General features: G+C 45.0%; 1 protein-coding gene across 5 annotated transcripts in view; it reads right to left on the reverse strand.

Moving 5' to 3' along the window:
* Window positions 1-7,220, reverse strand: part of Bmpr1b (bone morphogenetic protein receptor type 1B) — a 341,025-nt gene extending 333,805 nt beyond the window's left edge. For all 5 annotated transcript variants that reach the window (XM_031375668.1, XM_031375675.1, XM_031375666.1 and 2 more), the window contains exon 1: window positions 6,826-7,220. The gene's annotated coding sequence lies outside the window, so the exon portion shown is untranslated. The remainder of the gene's footprint in view (window positions 1-6,825) is intronic.
* Between the last annotated feature and the right edge of the window lie 443 nt (window positions 7,221-7,663).

Here is a 7,663-nt window from a genome sequence, read left to right on the forward strand (position 1 = left end):
GAAGAAGGTAGTTAGGTAAGTGGGTCTTTGGAAATGTAGATTCCCAAGTCATATCAAGTACAGATTCAAGTGAAAAGAGACAGGAAAGAAGCAAAAGTAATATTAGACCCAATTTTATAAAGGCCCAAAAATGTTAACAGTGGCTCCTTCTGTGTGGTAAAAGACATGATTCAAAGGACTTCTGATTAAATAAAAGAGTTATATGATTTATATAACTAATTCCTACAGTCTTACATGCAAGAATCTCTGAATTTCCAGAAGTTATTAATGTGATGAAGTTATTGTCTACTCTAATTTTCTTCTTCTTGCCTATTAAGCTTTTCAAAAAAAATCCTCATTAAAGAAAAATTAGGTAAATGGGTATACAGCAATTGTGACTTAATTTTCAGATTATATAATAAATATGTTTCAAAACACCTATGCTGATATAGAATCGAGTTTCCAGTGCAAATTTAGTGAAAAATACAATCAAGATGTCTTTAATCTCAGCATTCAGGAAGCAGAGGCAGGTGGCTCCCTAGGTTCAAGGGCAGCCTGGTCTACAGAGTAAGCACCAGTCCAGCCAGGGGGTACACAGAGAAACCCTGAATTGAAAAACAAAAACAAACAAACAGAAGAGGAGGGGGAAGAGGAAAACACACGTAACAAAGTGATACGCATGCTCTTAGTTTAAAGATGCTAGAAAACATTTTAATGGATACATATATAAAGCTTTTCATTTTAGATACTGATACAAAGAAATGTAGATTCCTTTCCTTTTTCCTTTTTTCTTTCTTCATTTTTTTCTTTTTCCTTCCTTTTTTAAAGACAGGGTTTCACAACATGGCTATAGCTGGCCCAGAACTCAAAGATCTGCCTTCTTCTGCTTCGCCACTGCTATGATTAAAGCTGCAAGCCACCACACCTGGCAAGAAACCTATTTTCTTAAAGCTAATCTGCAACTTCTAATTTCCCCCCATAGAAGATTTATCATATGTGTCGTTAGGAAAAGCTTCTACCATTTACATACTACGAGCCTGCATAGCAGATGCAGGTTACTGACTGCCACTTCCACAGGCCCCTGAACCTGAGTTCTTTATGAGCTCCCACAAATGATCCCGCTCCACCCCCCTGCTTTTCTCCTTCATCAGAGCATATTTCATTCAGCCTCCTAGCAAACCAAATTCATAAACCTGCATTCAACTGTTTATTCCAGGCCCCCTCCCCAGTGTCTACTCCAAACAAGAGTCAAGACTACCTTTTTGAACCCATTGCCCTACACAATGACTCTATAAATCCATACTCCATTCCTGAGTGAAAAACAAGAAGCCGCAGCATGCACACACAGAAAGAACACGGGTTTTTAAGTAGAGTTTAAACCAATAAAAAGACTGGCAGTGAAATATCTACATAATAACAGGCTCATCCTACAGTTTTGGAGAGAAGGCGGCTCTCCCCACCAGAGGTAAGAGGGACCAACTGCTCTAATGAATCCCAAGACTCCTAAGAAAGAAGTGTGCAGAAACCAAGTGAATGGAAAGCAGGGCTTTCCCCCAGACAGCTTCCCATAAACTGAGGAGGCTTTATTTATAAATTACAGCCAATAAACTGTGAGCAACAAAGCCCAAGAACAGAAAAGCAAAGCATAGTGCTCAGGAGACCAGAACCTGAACCCCAAAGGGAGCAGTGACCTTCACTGTAGGCAGCCCAAGAGAATGGAGCAGGGAGGGAAGGCACCAAGAGTACACGTGGCTTCACTTTCCACCCTCCATGGTCCTGTATGCTCTACCTGAGCTCCCCAGCCACCTGAGTCACCTGAAATCAGGGTGCTTCAGCAGGGTTATCTTCTTAAGCACAGAACGTGAACTAGACGGGTAGAGAGTGGCCCTGGATAGGCACAAAGGACATCAGATGTAGCAGCCAGTAGAGAGATGGCAAAGGTGGGGAAAACAGAAAGGAGAGCAGACTAGACAAGGGACATCTGGGTAATATGGGAATGATCAACAGCAGTGGAGAAGAGGTCTAAACACAGAATGGGGTAAAAACCACAATGACTCTTCTACTGCATGCTGTAAGCAGAGAAAACTTTCAAGCCAAGCCGGTGGTGTGATGGCTAAAGAGTGTTGGGAGGACGGCAGAAGAGCAACTTCTTCCAAAGAGCCGACAATTGAGTGCCTTTTATAGATGGTTGTAAAATGTATTAGTTAGATAAAACACACTGATTCCTAGTCAGAGATTAATTTAGACAAAGCCATGATCATTACAGACTTCCTGGAATCACTTTGGAGCCATTAATCATCAAATTAACTAGTGACAGATGTTTCTGTACTTATTTAAATCCCTATCTATCTAACTGTTATAAAAATGACTAAAATGTTTATCTCAATATAGCCAGGCAAGAAATGTTACAGACATACATATATTGAATTGTACCTTTCTTTTCCTTTAGCCAAGAAGCAAACACAATCTTCAGGGGGGAAATAATCCCGACTACTTCGTATCAGCTAAAGCTGCAGCCATGTGCAGCCATTTATTTAGTGGTTGAAAAAGAGGAAAAGTAACGTCGCATGAGCTAAACATCCAGCATTATTTTAGCTGTCACTGCTGCCTGCTCACTCTCATGGCCCTGCAAGGGGCTGAGATGCAGTGGAGGGTGAAGGCCAGAACTCACAGCCCAGACAGCTCTTCAGGAAGCTTCCCATGTTTTCAAAGTTGGCAGGAAACAAAGCCACTCGGACTGGAGGACTTCCACTTGCTTTCCTTCCTCTGTAGCCTCCCTTACCACAAAGGAAGCAAGGGTACAAAAGTCTCCTTGCCTGTACCCCTGTCAAGAGGAAAAACAAAAAAACAAAACCACACATCTCCAGACAACTGTCCCACATCATCCTTAGCTCTGAGGGCATACCACACTTCCCAGAATGCACTGTGGTTGCCCAGACAAGAAGCAAGCATGCAGCCAAGAGACATCTGAAGGAAGGAAGATAAGGAACTCGCAGTGGGACATTTTGAGAAGGGACTGAAGTCTGACATTTGGAAGTAAATGTCTGGCTAGGGGGTGGATCTTAATACTAAGTCCTTGTCTAAGGCTCAAGGTTATAGGTTCCTTCCCCAACACTTGAAGAAAAATGAATGAGCAATGATGAATCAACCCAGTGACCCTCCCATTCAGTGATAAGGATCAGTGGCTCCTGGTTCCACCCTTGGCCAGCCTCATTGCACAGCCTCCCACAACCACTGGCTGCAGACACTCTGTTCTCACTAGACAGATGTGCTACGTCATATCTCGAGCAACCTCCATTGTGTGCAATAAAATGTCCTGTGAGCCCAATGCATCACACTTCAGGCCTGGCTGTCCCTCTAAATCCATTTCTGTTGTGTGCCATCATTTCTGGCCAGGGCAGGTGTGACCAGTTTTTTGATCCTGGATCCTCGGGGTTGGCTTTCTGGTGAGGAGGAATGTGCTTGGGTCACCAGATTCTAAGCTGTTCCTCACTCCTGTCACATAACCCTGACTTCCCTAATGGTGATTTCCAGGACTAGAGATGACTTGACTTTATATTATCCCCTCTCTTCCCTCTCTGTAGCAGGAATTCAATGAGGATGACTGTGTCTCTCTCATGTCTGCAATGTCTCCATGATCTGTAATGGTGAGGTGTCCGGAGAAGGCACACAGATACTTAAATGAAAACAAAGTTAATCCAGTCAATGGTATATATACTATATTCTATTATGCAGTATAATTCAGCATCTAAGTGAAAAGATACCACAAAATTGTGGAAAACTGCTTGGCATAAATTATATTTTATCCCTTTCATCTTTCTGAAGATGAAAGTGCCCAAAAGTAACATCATATATGTCCCTCTGTCACCTCCTACATCTTCATACACTTCTCTCCAGTTTTTAGGGGATTTCTTTGTCTTGATACATCATTGTTGAGATGGTATCTTGCCTGGTAACTCTGGGTAGCCTAAAATTTACTCTGTAGGCCAGGCTGGTCTCAACTCCTCCTGCCTCTGCTTCCTGAATGCTAAGGACAGCCATGCACCCTCCCACTCAGCTGTGACAGCTGTTTTCAATCGTGACTTCCAGGTATGTCACAGGTGAAGCAGCTGGGTTTTATGGGAGTTACACTGACTGCCTCTGGTTGATAAAACAAAGCTTAAGAATGGCCACTGACATGACCCAACCCTTTTTTTCCCCTTTCCCCACCCACTTTCAACACACATTCAAAAAGTTATAGCCATGGAAGAGAAAACTATACACATCCTTGGAACTCAAATGTTCTTTGCAGGTAAGAATAACACTTCTACCCAATGGCACCTTTAGCAGCAATGCCTGGTACATGCAATCAACTGGGAAGCCAGCGCTCTATAGCGCAGCGATCCTCAGCTATCACAAGTCTCATGTTAGTAGGCATGAAAAGAAGCCCTTAGAATTACGGACTAAGTTGCTCATGTCTGTGGCAGGAATCAAGATAGACCTGATGAAAATGACTGAGGCACAGCTCAAAAAGTCCCCTCCCCAGACAACAGGTGTCACTAACTCTGAGTCTGTGTCAAGCTCTTTAGGCCTCCCCTTCTTCATCTTTAATACCAATATATGGCGATGAGATGCTCCAAACTCACTAATTTATAAATCAGTAGTCTGCTGTTATTCTATGATAACATGCTTCCCCTGACCTATTGAACCTGTGAAGAGGGGGTAGGGGTGGGAATGGAGAACCAATTGTTCTTTATGACGTGTTTATGAATCCATACAATATCAGGAACTGTTTTGTTGTCTAAAATTCTGAAAATCTCACCACCATGAAGTGACAGCCTAGCAGGGGGGAAGCTAAGCAAGCGGTGGATATTAGGAGATGTGCAACAAGAATCCTGAGGGAGAAGAAAATCAGGAAAGCTCTAGCTGGCTTCTAAAATGTGTATGATAAATACTAATCAGGTGCTTAGAATAGGAAGGGGAAGGCATCCTATGAATACCAAGAGATAAGCATGATTTTAAACCACCCCATGTTTTCAAATTAATAACAAAACCGGTATTTGCCATCATGAAAATACTTTACCCGGTTTTCAAAGTTTACAAGGAAAACTTTAATTCTTTTTAATCAATAATGTTTAACACCTGGAACGCTCTGAGAGTCTTTGGAACAGGCCACGAGTTGCTCGAGGGGTAGTAAGAAATTACTCTGGAACAATAATAATCTAACAGAGGTTTCAGACAACCCTGCCTGACCACACACGGGCAGCACATGGTAAACGACGTGGCAAAGGTGCTGTAAATACTGATGATTCATGAACATGGCATAAATCAAGATCGATACCTCACCAAAACCCCAACATTTTGAGTTCAATATTCACAAATCAGTGCTGCTAAAATTCATCGGCAGCCCCTCACACTTGTGTAATGAGATCATATCAACTTGCCTCCTGTGAGCAAAAGGAAAAGGTGGTTTTCTAAATGGTAATTCAGATTGGACAAATAACACACTGTACCCAGTCCTGTAGCCCTGGGCCACATTTTGCTCAAAACAAAGGTACACTATGCAGGAATAAAGAAAACCGAGAATGGCAGTAATTAGCTTAAAGCTAACTTTTCCATAAAAAGCCATCACTGGTATGATTTGCTTGCAGCAACCACCATTTTTTTTTTTTTTTTTTTTTGGTGCCACACAATGATCCAAGTGTGTCACAGCTAACATATTTCACTAACATGTAATATCCCCGACAACATCCTTGTAATGAGAATTCTCCAAAGAAATTATTGATCCCTGGAATGTCTCATATTTTTTAAATTACTGACAAATCCTTTCCTATTTTCTTTGCAGTTAGACATAATTCTCCTTGATCAGCAGAGTGTAAAGAGGTATAAAAGTACAAAGTTGAAATCACTTTTTCTTAAAACATAAATGCCCCGTTGACATAGACCATTTCCCTTAACTTCCCCAAAACAATAATTAGAGAAGTTGTGACCAAGATTCCCTAAAAATATGCATTAAAAAAAAAAAAAAGTAAAGACTTGGCTTCGGTGAAGATAGCAACACACCGGGGGCTTTTTCATATTATTTTTCAGATGCTCCTCAGCTGAACTCCATCAGGAGGACGCATGGAGCCTTTTGTTTTTCCAGAATCCAGGAACCTTCTCTCAGGTGGCTCCGCTTCGCTGCAGATGTGTCTGGAACCCTTCTGTTACTCAGCTGGCTTCCTCTGTTCTGTTTCACTGGCACCTTTGTGGCCCCTCGCGGTAACTGACCTCACCTTGGGGGAAGGTGACTAAGAAAAGAGCAGTCCCTAATAACTCAAAGAAGCCACAAGGTCCCCATTCAGAACACAGAGCCCTCAACCTCCTTGGAGAGGCTCAGAGAAACTAGATACCTGCCGCCCCGCACAACTTCCGGAGGGTCTTTCTCCAATGTCAGAAAAAACCTCACCCTGCAGAGAACCGATGGGTATAGTGTAGAGGGACATGGGAGGAAAGGAGTTCAGGAAGCAGGAGGTGGGAAAAGTCAGCCGCTAAGTACGGGACCGCGTTGGAAAGACTCAGAAGAGGGGGGGACGGAGAGGATGGAGTGACTAAGGGGCTGGGGGAGAGCGCGAGAGGACCCGAGGCTGTGGTTCTTCCCTGAGCGCCGTGGCCTCCCGGCTGGTCGTGGAGCAAGCAAGGCAGGTGGCTGCTCCCGAGCCGGGCGCCCCTCTTAGCGTCCCCAGCGCTCCTGGCCCGGGAGCGCCCGGCTCTCCGGGTGTCCTGCTCCCCGAGGAGCACGTGTCCCGCCCCGATCGCCGCACAAAGCGCGGGCTACCCCGGAGACCCCCGATCCGCACCCCCAGACACTTTCCCAGGGCCCCTTACCCGCCGCCGCGACCCTGGTCCCGGGTCCTCCGCGCCCGCACTCCGAGCACCACGCCGGCAACTTCTGCCGCTGCTGCCGCCGCCGCCGCCGCCGCTGCCGCCGCAGCTCCGGTCCCTCCTCCCGCTCCGCCGCTGCCGCTGGAATTTTTCTCACTCGCTCTCTCCAGCTCCCACTAGTGACTGCAGACTGCGAGCCAAGCACTTAGCGCAGGGATTACGCGGCCCGGCGCCTGGAGCGGTCCCAGACACCTCCAGAGCCGTCCTCAGAGCATCCCTGGCGCTGCAGCCGGACAAACGTCCCTGGCTGGTCCAAAAGCCTCGCCACACGCCCCCTTCAGCTTCCAGAAACAAAAGCGCGTGGAGGCTGCGCGGAATGGTGCGAGCTGGGAAGGACTCCAAATGGCAGAGCGCGGTGAACTTCAACTTCTCCGGGGCCAGCGACACTTTGGAGAAGTTATGGAAACGTTGGTCACACACCTCATAAAAAAAGGGGGGGCGGTGGGAGAGGAGTACACATCAAATTAGATCCGCAGTCTCGAGTGAGGGGTTAGAAATCTTGAGGCATGAGGTGAGACTTCCTAAGAAAATGAAATTTTTCCTTTATAACAGATATTTTGAAACTGTAAACAATGGAAGGCAACGCAAAAAATTCCACTTGTGTTTGATGAAATTTTACAGTTTGGCTCTAGGAAGCATTTGCCATCTTTACTTTGTGGTCTCCTGGCTAAGTCTATAAGTGTTTGGACACTTGGAGAAATAAATATAAAGCAAGATGATTCAGTTTCTCTGGAGATTTGAGCATAGCTAACCTCTTTCAAATCAGCCATTTTGCCAACTG

The sequence above is a fragment of the Mastomys coucha genome, unplaced genomic scaffold (genome assembly GCF_008632895.1).
Source record: "Mastomys coucha isolate ucsf_1 unplaced genomic scaffold, UCSF_Mcou_1 pScaffold16, whole genome shotgun sequence".
Taxonomy (NCBI): Eukaryota; Metazoa; Chordata; class Mammalia; order Rodentia; family Muridae; genus Mastomys; species Mastomys coucha.